Source organism: Octodon degus, unplaced genomic scaffold (genome assembly GCF_000260255.1).
Source record: "Octodon degus isolate 3935 unplaced genomic scaffold, OctDeg1.0 scaffold00006, whole genome shotgun sequence".
In the NCBI taxonomy this organism is placed as follows: domain Eukaryota; kingdom Metazoa; phylum Chordata; class Mammalia; order Rodentia; family Octodontidae; genus Octodon; species Octodon degus.
In genome coordinates, this window is record NW_004524582.1 from 11311066 (window position 1) to 11332450 (window position 21385).

At 37.4% G+C, this 21385-nt stretch overlaps 1 protein-coding gene and 1 non-coding gene across 5 annotated transcripts in view; both read right to left on the reverse strand.

The window, feature by feature from the left end:
• The window catches only part of Rbpj (recombination signal binding protein for immunoglobulin kappa J region), a 105960-nt gene that overhangs the window by 39710 nt on the left and 44865 nt on the right, over positions 1-21385 (reverse strand). The gene's annotated exons all lie outside the window — the stretch shown is intronic.
• Positions 17848-17979, reverse strand: LOC111812494. Its single transcript, XR_002817990.1, has one exon. It is a non-coding gene; the product is annotated as a small nucleolar RNA SNORA51 (small nucleolar RNA).

Consider the following 21385-nt stretch of genomic DNA (forward strand, 5'->3'; position numbering starts at 1 on the left):
CAAACCAAAAAGTTTGTACATGCAGAATTGTATTTCATAGTGAGAAGTGAGGTATGCCTGGAATCTACTTAATGGGCAAATGACAGACATTTCAATGTCATCACCCGTCCAATCACCATATTATCTCCTAACATTTGAACCACCAAGTACTTGTTGGGATCTAGCATAAATTAATTATATAACTAGTAAGAGATTCATCACACTTTAACACTGAAACAAAAATTTTATTCCTAGATGTTTTAAAATTCTACCAAAATTAGAGTAACAAGTAAATATTAAATATATATTTTTTTAAAATTACTTATTAGATCAAGTCATCAATTACAGAGTATATTCATGCAGTATTACTTGACTCCACAGAAAATGTAAATACAACAGCTAAATACAATTGCTTGCTGAATCTAAACAGTGTTTTCTAAAAAATCATGTATCATTCTACCTAGGTGTCATCTTAAGCCTAGAAACTGCAGAAACATTAAGGTCAAATTGCAGCTTCAGAAATATAACAAAAAGTGTGCACAATTTCTGCTGATCCTCTATTTAATGCATACGCCATGACATTCCTATTTATCTACTGGTTATTGTATTAATTGGAATAGGGGCAGAATTCAAAAAATAGCTACTAGATTTTCAGTATACAACTGTGGCTCATAATCCAACTAAATTCATTTAATAAATCTTCATATGAAAAAGTATCAAGTTATATACCAAGACACAACATGTATATGTACTTACCAAGATCCATCTCCACTACCAACCTTATAGACAACTAACACACAAAACTTTAAGAATTATCTACTACAAAAAGGCAGTCCAACTTTAATCATGAGTGATTCACTAAAATTCATGATGCATTATGGCAATATAGCTTACAACCAAGATGTCTATTAATATCTGAGCTGGCAATAAGTGAGAAATAACTTAAATAATTTAAGTTATTCTTATACAAAATATTTTTCATAATAGCTATACAGTATGTTTCACACATAAAAAAACCAAAAAGCAAAACTAAGTCCTTAAGTGCCCTAAGGGCCCTTTTAAATTAAAAGTTAAATCTTCATTAGAACAGAGAATCACTACTATCCAATTTTTCTTTTGATAATTACAGACTGTCAATGTTTTATTTACATGAATGTTTCTCCAATTTCTGCACATCATACACATGTACTTTTTTTTTTTACACATGTACTTTTAATTAAATGTAGTACACTAAATAATCCTGGCAAACTTTAAAGAGAAAAGATTATATAGGATTCCAGACTTCTTAAAGTAGCAAACAAAAATTAGCAGAAGTACTGTTGATTTACACCATACCCTTTCCTTCTAGCTTTATGTACTAACTATATCCCTTTCCTTCAGACTGGAAGTGGTCAAATAAGACACCTGCTACCTGCTAGCCATCATTACCCGTTATGCCTATATGATACAACGGCTGAAGAAAACTCATTCTCCACTCTGTATATGCCATATGTACAATTTGAAACTAGTAAAAAAAAAAATTGACTTTAACTTCACTAACTTTTCTCAGATAATAAAGACCTTATATTCAAAATAAAAATAACTACTGCAATGTTAATTACTGTAGCTGAATCTGATTTATATACCAAGGTATATGAATAGGATGACCGTGTGTGCATGTACACAGCTCAAACTCGTAGTGATCCTCCTGATTTTTGCCTCCCTAGTGCTGGGATTACAGGTACATGCCACTATGCCCAAACTCCATCACCGGCTCAGCGTGCCTGGGGATGGGGCCAGCGCGGCATGCAGAACCAGGGATCGAACCCTGGCCCCTCAGCTTACCTGAGCAAGTGCTTAGTCCATTGAGCTATACCACCGGCTCTTACAAAGACTTTAAAATTTGCAATTTATCATCAAACAATGCACTTCCTACCTGCAAGCAGTAATGAGGCTTCCATATATCTTCCAATCCATTAGAACTTCCAAAAAAGTAATACAATTGCCCACTCACTACATCTATATACACATATTTCCTTCCCATAAATGGTACAACAGTGTTTCTTACCACACCATATATGCTTTGGTATATATTTACCAATGTGTTAAGGAAGTATATGACCACAAATACACTGGGGTCAAACATGATAAGAGTTATCAGGACTTCATCATCTTTACACCTTTTCTGACAAAAAAAAAAATACTTCCCATGACAAAACCAAGTCAAAAATGAAGTGGGGTGGTGCTACCTTCCTTCCTCCCCCCCACCCCCGGAACTGGGGACTGAACTCAGGCTGTTGCACTTGCCAGACAAGTGCTTATTCTACTGAGCTATCTCCCCAGCCCTACAATTTTGTAATTACCTAACTGCAAAACCCTGATCTATACTGCCTTAGTAACAGCAGAACACTGCTTTTGAAAGTGTCAATGGGTTGTGAAATTTAAAGTAACTCTCTATGTTTTTCTGTACCTTACTTTGTTTTTTAATGTACATGGTCTACAGGGTCTCACTACACAGATTGGACTTGTAGTGATCCTCTTGTTTTCAGCCTTCCAAGTGCTGGGATTACAGGCATGCAGCACCACACCCAGTCTCGATCACGGTCTCAGCGCGCCTTGGCGGTGGGGCCAACATGGCACTTGATCCCCAATCCCTGTGTCTGCCCAAGCAGAAGCTTTAATCACACTGAGCTATTTGGCCGACCCAAATATTTTGCTTTAAAAATGAGATTAAGATAAATGAACACAAAAGTATTGGTGAGACTTGCAGAAAAGAAAGCTTTAACAGGGTTGGAAATATAAAAGAGCAAAGAGCCTGCCTAGCAAGTGCAAGCTCCTGAGATAGATTCCTGGTACCAAGGTAGGAACGAAGTGGGAAAGAAGGAAGGAAGGGATAGAGGGATAGGAAGCACTTAACTCAAATTAATAATCTTTTTTTACTTTACAATCAATGTTTACTTTTTATGAAAAAACAATTTTCATAACCAAATAAGTGAATAACAATTGTTATTGCACTGTCATTATCTTTAAGGTGATTGCTCCACACAAAAAATAAATCAAACAGATCCTTACAAAAAATTGGTAGCTTTTCAGCAAACTAAGATAAACTATTAGTATAAATGAAACAAATTAGCATATATATTGAAATATTTTTTAAAAGAATATGTAATTTGGGGAAGCATCTGAATTTCTTCTTTATTTGTATTTACTTATACTTACATACATTTTTCTCTCATATAAGAGAAACCATGTGTGTATGACTATTTCATTTAACATGTTCTCAAATTGTATCCATTTATCTATAAATGCCTCTGTCTTTCCTAATGGCAATATACTACTTCATTATGTATAAATACCATATTTTCCTTATCCATTCATCCAGTTGATGGACTATATGGCTTTCAACAGTTAGCTATTATAAATTGTGCTACTTTAAACATGGATATGCATGTAATCTTGAAATACGAAGATTTTAACTCGGGAAGATACCTAGGAGGGGGATAGTTGGATCAAATCGAATTTGTATTTTAATTTTTCAAGAAATTTCTAGTGGTCATGGTGTGGCTCTATTATGAACTGCTGAATTATTGTGGTGGTCATCTAACACGGCTGAAGCCTTAAAACAACAGCCCATCTTCCCAGAGCCCACCTCCCCCTTCTTCCCCAACCCAGTCTTGGACAGTTCCCTTTTGCTTTCCCGGTGCCCCAGGAGCCCTCAATCCGCTCCCCGGTGTCACTAAGGCTGCCCCTCAAGCTCCGCCCCTGGCAGAAGTCCACAGGTGCCTCAGCCTCCCCAGGCCTCAGAGCACAGAATCTCTCCCTTGCATTCCCTCCCTGTCCTCAAAGAACAAACCCCCAAGTCCCCGTTTTCTGCTCCTTGTTTCTCTGCTGTGTTGCCATGAGAAACCTAACACTTATACTACTATTTGACATGCCCACCCACAAGGTAGTGAGAATTCCTTTTCCCCCACATCCTCACACTAGCAATTGCTATTGTTACATTTTTTTGATGGTAGCCATTCCTCCTGGGGTAAGATGATTTCTCAGGATAGTTTTAATTAATGTACATTTCTCTGACAGCTAGCAATAATGAACATTTTAAAAATGTATTTATTGGCCATTTGTGCTTCTGAGAAGTGTACTCATTCAAATTCATGATTAAACCAAACTTTTATCTGCTACACAATATTTAAATGCTACAGAGGGGGCCGGGGAGATGGCTCAGTAGAATAAGCGCTTCCCTGGCAAGCATAAGGGCCTGAGTTCAATCCCTGGTTCCACCAAAAAAAAAAAAAAAAAAGCTATAGAGTTCATAAGTACTAGGATTTGTATACAGAAGAAAGAGCAGGAAGAAACATGAGGGCTGATTAAGACCTTCATCTCTCTCCTACTATGTGTGGTATCTGGCTTTTTTATGTTTCTCTAACGTGAGTATCAGGTTTGCTTAAAGCTGCCCATCAAAATATCCGCACCTGAAAGATGCTCCTCAGTTAAATATGCAACAACAATCAACAGTATTATGTAGATAGGACAAATAAGTTGTGAAAATACTGATCTCCACTAATACCCTGTATGAAAATGTGACCTCATAAATCTTTATGGGGCGTTGGGTGTAGCTCAGCATGTGTTTAGCACACAGGAAGCTCTAGGTTCAATCCCCAGAACTGTACATCCTGCACATGTGTGGGCAAAAACATGTAACATGCATGCATACACACACACACACACACACACACTGAGCCTAAGAAACTACATCAAATGCCTTTTCAGAAGAAAATATTGCTTTTGTAATATTGCTACCCCCAACTCCGCAAAAACTCCATAAACTGAATTTAAAAAAGAGGAATAAATTCAAACTGTGAAATACATTTTTTGATAAAAATCTAAGGAACTGGCTCAGATTAAAGACTATACATGTGATATACATACAGAAAGTGCTTTTACTATAAAAGATACTAGACAACTGACAGAATCTGGATAAATCATACAAATAACAGAACTGCTTCCATTTTAATTGCCTAACTTTGATTATGGCACAGCAGTTATAGTAGGGAATGTTTAAAAGTGCTGTTGTAGGACAGACCTTACCCTTCAAACATTTTAAGGGAAACTCTGTGTGTGTGTGTGTGTTCAAAGGATAAAGTAAATATAGTAAATGCTAACATTTGAGGAATGTGGGTGAACTCTGCAATATCTTGGCAACATCTCTGCAAATTAAAATTCTATCAGAACAAAATGAACGCACCTAAAGAAGCATGCATCTCTTAATCAAAACTCTGATCTGACTCTGCTTGCTGCAGAACCTGGTGGTGAAAACCCTACCAAAAAATGTTGTGGGTTTGTGGCCACTCATTGGCTCAGCTTTTATGTCATTAAGATAATTATTTAAGAATTGCCTGCTGTAGATTTGAAGTTTGATAATACCCAGGGGTGTTATACAGGTGGTGATACAGGAATTGCCACATATTGTTGGAAGTTTAATTTTGTGCAACTTCTTTAGAAGGTATTTTTACAACATCTACTACATTCCTTTGACCCGGCCAATTCAATTTCAGAAAATGTGCATACAAACGTATCTCATAAACTGTATAAAAATATGAAGAAAGATGTTCCATAAAACATTTGTATCAACAAAATAATTTTCAAATCATGTATCTGCCAGTTACATAGCTCCTCCCACTTAAGATTATATAAGCACAAAAAAGCTATCCAGAAAATAGCATTAATTTTATGTGTAACACACAGATATACATGATCTACACATAATTATTAGTGGTAACAGTGAGCAGCAATAAAAATTCCATTCTGCTTTAGAATGCAAGTGGCAATCTGACAAGTTTTTTGCTTTTCCTAGTTAACTTTGGCTTAAGTAAGCAAAATGATATTGCATATTCTATTTCTCAACCATTAACCATTTAAGTACCAACTCTAGAATACAAGTGGCTTAAAATAAAAATAGAGAAAATTGAGGATAAAAGTAAAGATAAGAATTCACCATTTAAAAAAAAAAACTTAAGTCAACAAATTTCACCAAGGGAATCATTTTTAAAACTTTGTGCCACACTCAAAAGATTCAAGTTCCTACCTTATAAAAACCTACACTTCCATGAAAGGAATATTATGTAGTACTTTTTAAAAAGGTTCTCATCTTAAGTGGTACTAATAACTTCTATAGGCACTTCACTTAATCTTATAAACTGTGTCTTCATGTGACACATATGCATTCATGAATTTAGTCATGTTTCCTGATCTTCACGATTTTCTCTACCTTGGATTTTGCCTTTTCTTATCTGGTCACCCAGTGGACAAAGGAACGATGAAGTTGTGTGGGAGAAGTCAGGCAGCGGTCAGACCTGAAAAGATCTCACCTACCACACAGGTTGATCATATACAGCCAATGAGGGAAAGAGCATGTTAAGAGCTTTAAAAGGAGCATGGACTTACAGTTGGATTGCTTAAACCCAAATCCTAGCTTTAATGCAAACCTGTGCTGCGACTTAGAATGGACTTCAACATTGTCTCAGTTTCCTCAACTGAAAACACAGATAAAAGTAAGTTCACATAGGTTCTCTTCTTACTAACATCAGTATATAAAAAGAATTCCTATAACCCAACAACGATAAAGGGCTAGGGGTGTAGCTCAGTGGTAAAATGTTTCACTAGCATATAAGGTCCTGGGTTCTAACCCCAGGACTGCAAAACAACAATAATGAGAAAAAAGGCTAAAAGATAATTATTTCTCTAGTTAGGCATAAAAATTAGCAATATGCACAAGAAAATCTACTCACCATCACTAATAAGGCAAATGCAAGTTGAAACCACATGATCCTACACACCCATCATGATAGCCATTATTATCAGAAACAAGCACAAAAGTAACAGGGTTAAGAATGTGAGGATATTGGAACCCTCGTGCACTACTGGTGAGACTGTGGAATAGTGCAGCTGTTATAGAAAACAGTACAACTTATCAAAAATTTTAAAACAGAATTACCATATAACCCACCAATTCCACACACCCAAAAGTGACAGCAAAGACTCAAGAACACTGCAATGTTCGCAGTAGCATCATTCATAATAGGCAAAAGGTGAAAAGAACCCGAATGTCCACTAACAACGAATGGACAAACAAAAATGTGGCTCATATGGACAATGAGATATTACCCAGCCTAAAAAGGAAAAAAAAATGCTGGTACATAATACAAAGATAAATCTTGAAGACACTGTGCTAAGTGAAATAAGCCAGACACAAAAGGAAATAAGGGCCAACTAGAGTAATCAAATTCAGAGACAGAAACCAGGATGGCTGTTGTCAGAGACAGGCACACTTGGTAAGCAAAATGCCCTCGATAAATGTTTGATAAATGAATAGATGAATAAGTACATATTTCTTAAATACAACAGCATCTATAAAACACATTATGACAATGAAGAGATTAAATTCTTTCTAGCACTATCATTCCACAACTGCTAAATAGGCATAAGCAAGGAGCAATCCATCTGTACCACAGGGGCAGGGTGGCCATTAATCATCACTGCAGATGAATGGCAGCCTCTTAGCCTTTTCCAGAAAGAATTCCAATTTTAAAGATAAGGGTAGATGAGGAACAATTACAGAGCCTGACCCAAATACACAGATCTAGAACGTAAATGGTGGGTAAGAGTATAAATTCAGTTATGACTCCAAAATCACTTGATTTTCTCTCTAGTCACAAATAAGTAGCAATCCTACAACAGGTAAGGAACTGAGCACATGCAGGAGGAAGGGGAAAACAGGGAAATTATTATTAAATACAAAGTTTCAGTTGGATTATATGAAAAAGCTCTAGAGACAGATGCAATAATAGCTGTACAACAATGTGAACATATTTAATGCCACTGAACTGTAGACCTAGAATGAGCTAATACGAGTTTACATTGTGGAAATATTACAACAACAATATACATTTAATTTTGGTCTTCAACTACAGCACAGAGAGGGATCTTTAGAATCAGCTTTTGTCATGTTTTGGGGGTTTTGCAAGGCGAACAATATAGTACAAGACACGTGTGATAATATTAGTTTATAAGGAATCACCCAAAAATCACATACAAGGGCAGGAAATCTACCCATACACTAAATAGTAAGACTCCGGCTCAGGGCTTGGATCCTGATATCCTGCCTGAGTCCAAATGAAAATCTAGAGTTCTCTCAATAAAATTAATTTTTAAAAAAGAAAGAAAGAAAACCTAAAGCTCATAACAATGTCTCCCACCAGTCCAACTGGAGGCCTAGAGCCTACAACAAAGTTTCATGCAGGACTGCTTCATGGATCTGTGCTGGAAAGGAACAAAGGTCAGCGGTGGAAGCTAGGAGGTCTATGCCAGCAGGATGAAGGATATGTGCTAGCAGGCTGAGGGATCTGAACTGGAGCTAGGAAGCAACATTCCAGGTAAGCAATAGAACTCTCTGAAAAGTACCACAGCTGACCTCAGCAACAGTGAAGTCTCGAGCTCCTCCAGCAATGAGGAAAGCCGAGTTCCCATCAGAAAAGCCAATGAGACAAGCTTCTCCATGAGGCTGAGCAGTGCATCATCATCTTTCTCTCTAGGGACAGGAAGCGATGCTCAAGATGAAGACCAAAGCTTCTCCAAAGTTCATCAGGAAAGACAGCATGACAAGGTCCTCCAGCACAATAGCCCAAGAGAACTAGCAGCGTCCAACAGCTCTAACAGCTTCTCCAAACAGCATCCTTAAAAGCATTCTGGCAGCTTTTCCTGTTCTGCCTTTATGCTGCTAGCAACAACCCTCAGGTGGACCTCCTGTACCCAGCTCCATGTTAGTTTAATTCAACTGGGTTAATAAGTTGACCACCAGTTAGAAATGCACTACACCTTTAAGAGTCTACATTACCACCATATTGTGTGGCAGCACCTACCCAGTAACAGAAAAAAAGGACAAAACAAAAAACTTAGACGGTGTATGTGTATATAAATGGTTCATTCAACCATCAAGGTAAAGATATGAATTGAAAGAGACAACCTGTTGAAGTCTGTCTTAGAATCTACACCTCTTTAGGAAGGGCAGCAGAGGCAACAGTGAGCAAGCACAGCTCTCCCCTGACCTGACCATAAGAGAAATTTTGTGCAAGTCTGTAGAGACTGCACAGAGACTATATGCATGAACATCCTTCATGGAAAATCCACGAAGTGATCATGCAGTCATGTAGCTTTCATCTTTATACTTTTACTTCTTAGTCCCAACTCAAGGTATAAGCAGTGAAGATTTTTGTTCTCTCCACACAGTGTTCTAACAGATGTTTGAGTTGATCACAATAATCTTGAACTTCTGAAGGCTAGTCACTTGAAAATGTGTTTCAGGAAAAAAAAACCCAGAAAATCAGGATTTTCTAATATTGCTCTTGAATTTTTCTAACGTTCTTTTTAATACTAGTGAAACTCTATTTAAAAAGGAAAAAAAAAAAAAAAAAAGCCAGCAAAATTAGAAAGGTACTTCTTACCCTGCCAAAAATCATATTTAGAAGTCCATAAGGGGTAACCCACTCAGGTCCTCTTCTCTCTCTTTCTCACAGAAGCTTGCATTCCCTCAATAAATATATTCTGCTCTTAACTTCTACTGTCCCTAAAATTCATTCTTGAGTTTTAGAGAACACATATTCATCCCAGGTTATCTTTCAGGTTGGGAATTCCATTCCCCTGTATCATTTGGAGGTCTTCCACTGAGATCATTCAACAGGGCATCATTAAGCAGTGAAGACGTTTGACCCTTATGTATTGAAAAAGACCTGCACATGTACAGGGCCTACCTACCCCCTGGAGCCAAAACGGATAGATTCAAAGTTACACACCTACCCAAGATGAAAATGCCTGGTGTCTATAGAGGGCCTTTAGATAGACCTTCTGAGGGGTATCTCTAAGTGCTAATCAACAACTATGACCCCCTTCAGCATGAAGAAGCCAGAGTGGTCATTGTTCATTATTCACTCACAGCAGTTCAGGTTACTTCTTCAGAGGGGGGAATGTTTTAGGTAGCTGAGTTAAATAGAAATATTATAGGCAGTCAGACAGTTCTAGGCCCTCAAAGGACCCAATATGGAAGGCAAGGTACCCTGCAACTGAGGGAGAGACAGGCAACTCTGCTGTGTGCCCCTGGATCTCAAGACAAAAGATTAAACAAATGCAGCCACATACCTCCCTAGGGATGGATATCAGGGACTGATACTCTAAATAGGTATCCATAACCTTGAAAAAGCCAGGAAGAGTTACTAACCCAACTCCCCACAGGAAAATCCCCAGCTCTTTTTACCTAAGCAATTGTGCTTGTAATCTTATTAGCTGAGTAGAGTTTTGTCCCACCTCATGTGTGAGTTTCCATGTATTCCACCTTAGACCCACCTCACCTCATGGTTTTGCCCTATAAAAATCCCTAGAAAAGGCAGATTCCCTGACAACCCACTTGGGTCCCCTACTGTCTTGGACAGAAGCTTTCTTTCCCACAATAAATATATTCTGCTCTAAAAAAAAAAAAAAAAAGAAAAGAAAAGAAAAAAGTCCAAGGGTACAACCGTATACTACAAGATTTACCCAATTGTTAGAGGTCTCCTCTTGAAAATATATAACATTTAGTGTATAGTCAATTTGTCTGCAAACAAAATCCAGTTACCTGGTAGCCACTGTAGCCACTGTTTAGGACTTAAAAACAAGTATTTGGCAGTTAGACTGATCAAATCTTTAAAAATAATATTTAGAAAAGCCAAGAAGACTTTTAATGGGAAGGGATTTAAATGAGGCAGAGAAATAAGTCAAGTCTCAGGATTCTCCAAGTAAGTTTTGCCCCCGAAAATTAATTACATATAATTATCCATTTTAAAAGAAAAAGCTATTCAGCAAAAGGCTCTGTAATTTTAAAGCTGGACTTTGCATTATGTCTTAATATACTAGAAATAAAACACGGCAAGTACCAAACGAGAAATTCAACCACAATGGTACTAAGAAGCCAAACATTATACCCTTTAAGCTACATCACATGGATGGAAATATCAGTACTATAAAAGAAATGTTTCCCTATAAAAATGCTCCAATAGCCCATCTCTAAGTTCTTACTGATTCAGCTTCTAAAACAAAGTATCAAGTGATTAGGTAGTTCATGAAAGCCTGTAATTTTTCCTTAATAAAAGTCACCAGAATCAGGTATGGTGGTACACATCTGTAATGACAGCACTTGGGAGGCAGAACCAAGAGAATCACAATGAATTGAAGGCCAGCCTGGGCTACACAGTGAGTTCAAGGCCAGCTTAAACTACATAGCAAGACCCTGTTTTTTTTTTTTTTTTTTTTTTAAAAAAAGTACACCTGAGAAAATAGTGTTACTGCTAGACCACTGACAACATTTTAAAATATAGTTGCTGGCTTTGACTGATATTTCTGATGAGGCATCAAAATGGTCAAAAGCTATACCCCAAATGTGAACAAATGGATGCCAAAAAACAAAGTATATGAACGCTCATAGTACCATTAAGGCACAATAACCCCAAGGTAAAAATAAACCATATGACTGCTATCAGAGAACTGGATAAATTATAGAATAATCATATAACACAGTACAAAAAGTAAGCAAGCTATGGCTACATATGCAATGCTGTTTACTTGTGAAAGAAGACAAGATTCAAAAGGCATAAAATCATATGATTCTATTTACATGAAAATCAAAAGCAGGCAAAATAGTTTCTAGTATCTGACAGGATACAGTTACGTTTTGGAAGGGATGGAAACTAGAAAGCTAACAGAAGGCCTCTAGGGAATGCGTATGGGGCAAGGGTGGGGTGTTCTTTCCTGGACTTTATTTCTGTATTTTCACATAAAATGTCACAATTTCAACATTTCAGGTAGCATTTTCTAGCCCTCACCAATAATATTTTAAAAAATTATGTACTTCACAGTAAATCAAACTTTTTTTTAAAAGTCAAGTATCAAGTCTAAAGAAGTTTTTTTTTTGACAGTACCAAAAAATTGAAACCCAAGGCCTTTACACTGAGCTATATCTGCAATGCATTTTTATTTATTTACTTATTTATAAAATAATTTCAAGGCAGGTATTATAAGTCACTGAATTGCCAGGCTGTGCTCAAATTTGATTCTCCTGCCTCAACCTCCAGAAATGGGATTACAGGCTTTTACCATGTGGGGTTATTAAGTAAAATAGCTTAATCGTTGACATAATTGGTCTTTCTCCATTTAAATTCCAGATGAAGGCTGGAGATGTAGCTCAGGAGACTAAAGTGCCTGCTTAGGCAAACTTAGGCAAGAGGAGCGGGCCACCAAGTCCAGTCGTAGTGGTGTACGCCTATAATCCCAGTGCTGGGGAGGCTAAAAACAGGAGGATCACTATGTGTCCGAGCTGCCTATTAAGACCCTGTAACAATCAAATAATTTTAAAAATCAAAACATAATAAAAAAAAATTCCAGACAAGACATTCTAACAGTTTTCTCTTTAAATGACAAGGCAGAAAGTTAATTATTCAGGGTCATAGAAATATACTAGGATTCAGAATATTTTCTTTCACAATTTAAGCAAATGTGATGTGGTACAGACTGCACAAGACACCTTGGAATATATAGCAGCAAACAATAAACATAGCCCATCTGATGCAGTATTATAACAGCAGCTATTGGAAGTAGAAATTATGGTACATATTTTTCACGAATATCTCACTTCTTAACCACACCAATCTTATAAAGTAAGTGTTATTATATTCATTATATATAGAAGAAACCAGCTGAGCAACTGCCTTGCCCAAGTTCACACAAACTTACTACACAAAGTAATAAGTTTAATGTTCATTGGTTTCCACATGCTCTACACTTTTTTTTTTTTTTTTTGGTATCCACAAATACAGTGGGTTGACCAGAAGAGGGTGGCATATATTAATCTGTGTGCCAGGATTATAAAGTAAACTTTCTGTAATACTCTTACATTTGGTTTGTTCCAAGAGGGTCAACAAAAAATGTGAAGGGAAATCTTCCATTGGCTCCCAATTCTTCAAGTACTGATTAAAGGGTAAGGGTAAGTAGTAAATTTCTTTTACATCTAGAAAATGAAAATGTTTTCTAATGCTATAAATACACAGAAATCAGGAAAGCTAAAGACATTTGTTATAGGAGCCATACCTTCACTATTACATGGATGTAGGCATATCATAAATTTGTTAGTACCTTTCCAAAATACACTTGTGCTTTCCCTGCATAGAGATGAGAGTCTCCTGACTAACTTTAGGGTTCAGCATGAATAATTACAATTCTCCAAAGTACATTTTTCTAAACTAAAAAGGAATACTGATCTGATGTACACAGACTTGAATTTAATGAAGTTTTCACATTTCTCTTTTTTCTGTTGGAAGAAATTATGCAGACTCTGTACTAGCCCAACCATAATCTATAATAGATCTATCAATTTTGTAATCAATCAAAATTCTTGCTAGTGTGTTATTCTGAACAGATGGTTCCTGACTCACAGTGGTCTCAATGAGAATTTTTCAAGTCTACGATGGCACAAAAGTTATCTGCATTCAGTAGAAACCATAGCTCAGATTTTCTAAGTTTGCTCTGTCTAGTAGTATGTGCTACAATGTCTTCTTTAGGTGCTAGCCAAGTGGCCACAGCTGCCATCCAGCACTGTGATCGTGAAGCTAAACAACCAACACTGTCCTGCCAAGCTATAATGTTATGTAGGCTCGATACATAAAATGTAATTCTGACTGATTTTCAACTTTCAGGGGGTTGACCAGAAACTGCCACCTTGTTAGCTGAGAAACATCTGTATTTGAATTCCCTAGTGGATCTGCCTTTTCAATCAAACTTCCTTCAAACAATAACCCACAGATTGACACTTACCAAGGAGAGAGCTAAAATAAGGTCTAATGCCCAAAGCAAAGACCCTAGTGAAGTCAAGCTATTTCAAGTCTATCCCCAAGAGAGGAAAACAAACAAACAAAAGATGGCAATGCCCGAACAAGTAAAAGAGGACACTATGAATATCCTACACGAGTTAAAGAGAAAATAGTAAAGTAAAACTGAGAATCAAAATTCGTATGTTCAGAACAGGAAAAAAACTTCCAAACCATTTCATGTATATAATCACATGATCAACAAAATTACTTTTTGGTTGATCCCAAAAATAATCCCTTTCTTTTAAACTGTAACTTACTTTCTATTATCATATTGCATACTACTAATGAACAAACTTACATTTGTGGTAAAGCCAAAACCACTCAAGAAGTGGTCTTACCACAATTCAAAGCTTAAAGAATGGCTTTCTGCCAAAATGTATCTGAGCCATTAAACTGTCAACATGCCTTCATACACTGCTTGGAACAAAAGAGCAGACCAAGGAACTAGTTTCTGTTCACTCTAGCCTTTCAAAGGCTATGGGGCTCTGAGAGGGAAACAGACCACAAAGGGGCACTGGTGCTGATGATGGCTTAAGATCTGACTACAAGCTTGAATGCTATTTATCTACAGCCTAATGCTTCCATATCCATCAAAGCCTTTGGCTCAGCACATACAAGCAAAATGTTTGGAACTGAGGTTGGCCAGATCACCCAACAGTGATTACAAGCAGAGCATCAGTTTCTTATGCTGGCAAAACACGAGAAAAAGCTTTAAGGGTCTAAATGAAACTGACAGCAAACCTTTAGTTACTTGCTCATAGTTGCCTTCAAAAATCACTAATGCCAGAAGCCACACAGCTCAGCAAGTGTCACTGTTCTCTCACTAGCTTTGCTGTAGATAACACCTCTAATGTGTGAGTCATGGTAAGGGTTGCATAGGTTATGAAGACCAATTCTGATGAAACCACAGCTCCTCACCTAGGCCTTCAAAGGTACTGGGTGAGTAACTTCTTGACACTGGGTAGCCAAAATTCCTACATCCAGATCACGTGAATGCCCCCATTATCTGCACATGAAGCCTATAAAGATTATGCATATGCAAAGCACCAATCCCTACATTTCCAATTCCTTTCCTCTATGCTTCAAATATCTTTCTGCTTTATTTCATAAATATCCCCAAACACTACCTGAAGGGAGGCACATCCAAGATCTGCTTGCCCTTCTCTGCACTTGGCCATCTACATGTGTTCTTCCTCGAAGTTCTCTGTTTCAGTGAGAGGCACATTGAACAATGAATGGGCAGTATGGTAACTGTGGGAGGCACTGAAGAAGACAAGGATAAGGCCTCCAGCAGATGTGAACTTAACTTTTGTTGTCTCATTCATATTATGTATTTACTTGGTACTTAATTATGTTATAAATGTAAATACGCAAACCACAAAAACTTATGTTACAGTTAATTTACTAGTTTACTGTCTAGTTATCTGCTCTAAATTAAATTTGAAGTTTTTTTTTTCTTACAGATGAGCTCCACAGCAGCAATTTCTTAATACTCTTCTGTCACCACTTCTGTACATGCATGTACCTTAAAACACAGTCTGCCCTTCTTCTCTACAGCGCCAATATTCTGTACCTTTCTCCTCATTCTTACTTCCACCACAAGCAACTCAGTGACAAATGCCGTTGACTACCTTTCCAAAAATCTGTCATTTCCTGATTCCATAGTTAAGTGAAACTTTCATCACCACTTACACCCATAGCTTTCTATATGTCCTCATATAGTAAACAAGAAATACCAACAGACAAAATATATCTTCTTACATTGCTCATTTAAATCTCATTAACCGAGTCAACATTTAATTATTAGGTTATTTTTAATCTTTAAGGGAAAGTTGAGGCTCATAAAGTCACAGGTACTACTTCTGATAATACACTGATCATAATGAGAAGAGTCTCACAAATACATAAGGACGCCATATGCAAATCACTTCTTCCTTGCCTTCCCTCAAAACAGACTTGTTCCTCTTTTCCTCTAACCTACCAGTAATATCTATTCACTTTTCCCATCAAGTAAACTACCTCTAATTTGGAAATTTATTTTATGTTTCAGAAAAAATTACTCATTAACCTGTAAACTATTTCTAAGCAAATCAAAATTATTGAATCCTGAGGATAAAATACAATAATCCAACCAGAGGATATAATGAAAACTGTAAGGCTAAATAAACCAGGAAAATCTGTGTTAAAAGCTCTAGAGATTAATTAAACCCAAAATCTGTGAAAAATTACAAGTAACCAAGCAATGAAGAAAATGCCAACCCATTTCCACAATAAAGTAGACATGCAAAATGAATATTTGAGGATACAACTTTTATGTTGGCCAATCTTTAAAGTAGCAGACATATACTCTTGAGACATGGTCAAATTACAAGCTTGAATCACTATAGTAATAGAAAGTAATCTGTTAAGAATGAGCACAGGCAGACCAGCCAGATAGCTCAGCGAATTAAAGCACTTGCTTAGGCAGATGTAGGGACCGGGGTTCGATCCCCAGTGTGCTGTGCTGGCCCCACGCCTGGTGCTGAGATGGCAATTGAGACTGGGCATGGTGGCACACGCAACCTAGCACTTGGGAGGCTGAACACAGGTGGATCACTATTAGTCCGATCTATGTAGTAAGACTATGCAGACCCTCATCAAAATACAAAGAAAGAAAGAAAGAAAGAAAGAAAGAAAGAAAGAAAGAAAGAAGAGAGAACAAGTTCAAATAGCTAAAGCAGTGGTTAATTCCCTCATTTTAATGAAATTATTTTTCCCATGAGAATGCTCTCACAAAGATAAAGTGGTAAAGGTTACTATCACTTGCTCAAAAAAAACAACGATGTTTCTTATGAATCATGTTAACACTTTTACAAAGTGATAATTCCACTTGGGAAGCTGAGGCAGCAGGACTTCCAACTCAGTGCCACTGTGATCTAAACAGCTAGTTCAAGGCCAGTCTGAACTATATACAGCAAGATACTGTCTCCAAAAGAGGGAAAAAAAGCAAAAGTGGTAGTTTACATTTTCAAGTTCTATGAAAAATTGGGGCTTTCAATATACCTCATCTGTTCCTTCATAGTGTTCTCTTATTTAAAACTAATAGAAAACTTGCATACACTGTGAGCAAATTTCCAACAATTTCAAGCAGGAAGTTCTTTATTGTAATAAGTTACTAAATTATGTTTATACCAAAAGTATATTTAACAAATTAGCTGCCTGTACTTTTTAAATATTGGTTTTGGGTGTGGAGACAAACTACTGAAAGGAGCCATTCCTAATGTTTTCCTCTGAACTACTGCTAAGGTTTGCATGTGTCCCAATGCAACAGTGTTGGGAGGTGGGGCCAAATGGATAGTCACAACAGCTCAGTGCTCCTGAATTACTTAGTAATGCTGTCTTTATGAATGAATTAATGTTATTTGGGGAGTGGCTTTGTTATGAAATCAAATTTGGCCCTCTATTACATTCTTATATGACCATGTGATACCTCCTACCATATTATGATACAAAAAGAAATAAAAACCTTACCATATGTAGTCTTTCAACCAAGAATTTCTTAGCCTCTAGGACTGTAAGAAATAAATCCTTTGGGCTGGGGAGACAGTTTTTCAGTCCAAGAGCAGGGACATGAGTTCGATACCTGGTACCACATGCTGTGCCAACCCTGGAACCCTGGGTTTTCCATGCCAGCCACGAAACTGGGCGTGATGGAGCATGCCTATAATCCCAGAGCTGGGGAGGCTGAGACAGGAGGATCACTATGATTTTCAACTGCATAGCGAGAGCCTGTATCAAATTTTTTAAAAAAGAAACCTTTAAAATTAATTACCTCCTATGTGATATTTTGTTATAAGACGTTGACCAATGTCTAGGTTTGTTTACAGTATTCCTCAAGAATTAATATCTTTCTGGGCTGGCCAGAAGCTCCTTTTCTCCCCTATACCAATTCCCAATTCTATGCCCATTCCTGCTCCATCCACAATAAAGAACCAGGTATATACATGGTCTGAGGTGTACATATGCAGGCTTAGTCTGCCTTCTCTTTCTATACAGTCAATGCAAGACTATAGCCTACATTAAGTACCCAGAGGATAAGCTCTATTTTGAGAGAGAAATATTACTTATGCTGGGTCAGCTCTTTTAACTCTAGACAACCTCCTAGGATTGAACATTTATGCTATTTTCATACCATTGTTCTCCTGACTGACCCTTGTTGGCCAGCCTACTTCTTACTTGATCTGCTCTGTAACTCAAAATTGACCTTATTTAATATTTACATTATTATTATTCCTTTGCAAGCAGAATGCAAATTCCTTTGTTCAAGTTGCAAGTAATAAGGGAAAGAAAATGAGAAGGGAGCTGGAGAGTACAAAAAGGGGACAGAGAACAAACACAGGAGAACACATGGGAGTCAAGGGAGCAGGAACAAAAGACAGAAGAGAAAATGACTCTTTGAAAGAGTGTAGAGCTACCAACTCAAAGAGAAAGAAAAGAGCACTGGAGACTCTGGGGCCATAAAAGGGAAATTGTACACCTCCTAGCAAACCAAATCTGGTCAGCTCCAAATACGGAAATGTTTTAGCTGGAACACACAACTTTTCTGCTGTGAACATAAGCACAGATCATAATCTGTCTTTCCCTATAAATAATTTCAGACTTAGATATCCATTCACTGGGCGATCTGTTGAATTATTATGTCAACTATTTCTATCTTGTTTCCTCAAAGTCCAGGTCTTCCTAACCAAAAAATGAACAAAAATAACAACCACTTTAGCACCTTATCGGTTGTGAAATGCTAGGGAGCTGATTTCACGTGTGGGTTAATTAATGTAAAGCACTTGCTAAGGAATTTCTCAAGTACAGTTAAGATTTTTCAGACTTGAGAAATCTCACAAGAGATTCAGGATGACAAATTTGTAATACTAAGATTGTTTCAAAATAAAAATACTCCCGTGTATAGCCAGTCATTCTTTCCATTTATAAATTAAGAGACTGGTAAGTACATGGCCTGTTGGTCATCCATAGAATGTCTTAAAGCCTGGTATTTTCAAAAGTGTACTCACTGTACAAAAATTTACTGAATATTTGTTGATCATTGTCCCAGGAGCCATAAACACACTGTTAGTGAGGTGAAAGTAGCAGATTTGGAAACTACGATTGAAAATTGGCGCCCTGGCCAGGGACGCACTATGTATTTCAAATGTGAATGCTTGAGGTAGATCCTATTTTTCAAGTCACTTTTGCTTCACAAATATTCACACTACCTGCCTCTGCCCCAGCTTTGATCTAGGTTAGAATTTTCCATTTTTACTCCCAAGTTTTTCCACAAAAATTTCAACAATAAGAACTATAATAAAGGGGCTGGTGAGATGGCGCAGTGGTCTAAAGCACCTACTTAGAACAAGCTAAGCTAAACAAAGCACAGGGACCTTGGTTCAATCCCCAGCACCACATGCCAGCCAGCCAGCCCCGCCCCCTGGTGGGCTGAGCTGGCCACACACACAAAATAAATAAATAATTAAAAAAAAAAAAGAACTATAATAAAAATGCAGATTAATCTAACTACTTAGCTACTATCACCACACAAACGCACGCACACACACACACACACATCCTTGATCACCTTTAACACTACTATTGTGATAAACGAAATACAAGAGACTTCAAAGTAAATGCTTGTTTTAAAGATTTCCATCTTATCTTTCCATTCTTTTTTATGTATTTAGTACATGGTCCACAGGGTCTCACTACACAGATCTGACTTGTAATGATTCTCCTGTTTTTCAGCCTCCCAAATGCTGGGAATACAGGGAGTGCCACCATGCCCAGTCTCATTTGCTGTCTCAGCACGCCCCGGGTGCAGAGCTGACATAGCAGGCTGGGGATTGAACCCGTTGCCCCTGTGTCTGCCTAAGCTGGCACTTTAGTCTGCTAAGCTATCTGGCCAGCCCTAACTTCCCATTCTAAGTTTAGCTCAGGATTCCTCATAACAATTAAGGGGTAGGAGGAAAAAGGAGTCTTCATGACCATGATTTCCAGAATAAAATATTTACAGTCACTCTCTTTAAAGCTTATATGCCAATGATATTTGTTAAATCAATTTTCAAAAACAGGTCCAGGTCACTTAAGGTTGACCTTTGCAGCTTTCTCTCAATGCAACAGAGTAGGCATTCTGAAGAAAGAATGAACACATATGTTCCTGTTCATCTACGAACTTTCTTCATAATACCCAAGCAGGTCCACAGTGTAAGGAAGAAAAAAGTTATTTCACTCTACTTTCTAAGAGAAAACACTTGATTTTCCTGACAGGTCCCACTGGCATACCACATTTTCCTTTTTGAATGAGGTTCACATCTGAGTATTCTATTAAAAGATATGACAGATTTCACAGACATCCAAAAGAGTTATGACTTTTCAAAGTAATGAGATACTTGTTCAGAACTTTTTAAAATGTGCTTATTTACTTATTTTTTTTTTTTTTTTTTTGGTCTTTTGAGATAGGATCTTGCCATACTTTGCAGGCTGGCCTCGAATTCATGGTGATCTTCTCATCTCAGCCCCCTGTGTACCAGGGTTATAAATGTGCCACCTGGCTTTAAAACATTTTTAAAGTTTTACTATATTCAGAATTTAAAACATAGTCTCATAGCAGCTAATCCATACTCTTGGGGGTGATTCTGACTTGTTTGCAATAACCAAGTATACAGAACTCACATCTCATAATGAGTGCAGTAACTTTACTCTCTTTCTTCTAATCTTAAATGTGGAATTGGGCACTGCGTGTATCTACTAATATCCATTTGCAGCTAACTAGATCAGAATGTACTTTTCTTTGAAACAATGCAGCACACATCTCTGAAGAAACAAATGCCATCTCATAGCTCCCAACAGGATACCCAGCATATACATGGTGAAGATGAAGTAGATTGGAAAAAAAAAAAAAAAAAATCATGATCGAGGGGAAAAAAAGAATCCGTTCTCTTAAACTGAAGACCCAAGCAGTGCTACTGAAGAGTATAATGAACTGGACAGTCTGGTAGCAGGCAAGGGTCAGTTGTAGATACAGGGAGTTTAAGTACACAAAGGAACAGAAGCAGTATGTTTGTATGTGTGTGCAAACACCCACAGTGTACATGTCAGTGTACACAGTGCCCACTTGCAAGCATGTGTGTACTTGTAATCCCAGTACCCAAGAAACAAGTTTGACACCAGCCTGGGTTACATAGTGAGTTCAAGGCCAGCCTGAACTACACAGTAAGAACCTGTCTCAACCTAAAAGTATCAAAAGAAAGGAATTCAACTCTTCAGTTTAAAGGCCTACGCTATGCCTGGAAACATCTGTACAAGACAAGCAACTACTAAACAGCTGAGAGGTTACTACATTATCTTCTACAATTTCAAAATATGGTTTCTAAAGAATATATCATAATTCATAGAGGACAACTATGTATTTTAACTCAGTTTCCAAGAACTCACAAAGATAAACTATGCTTATTATC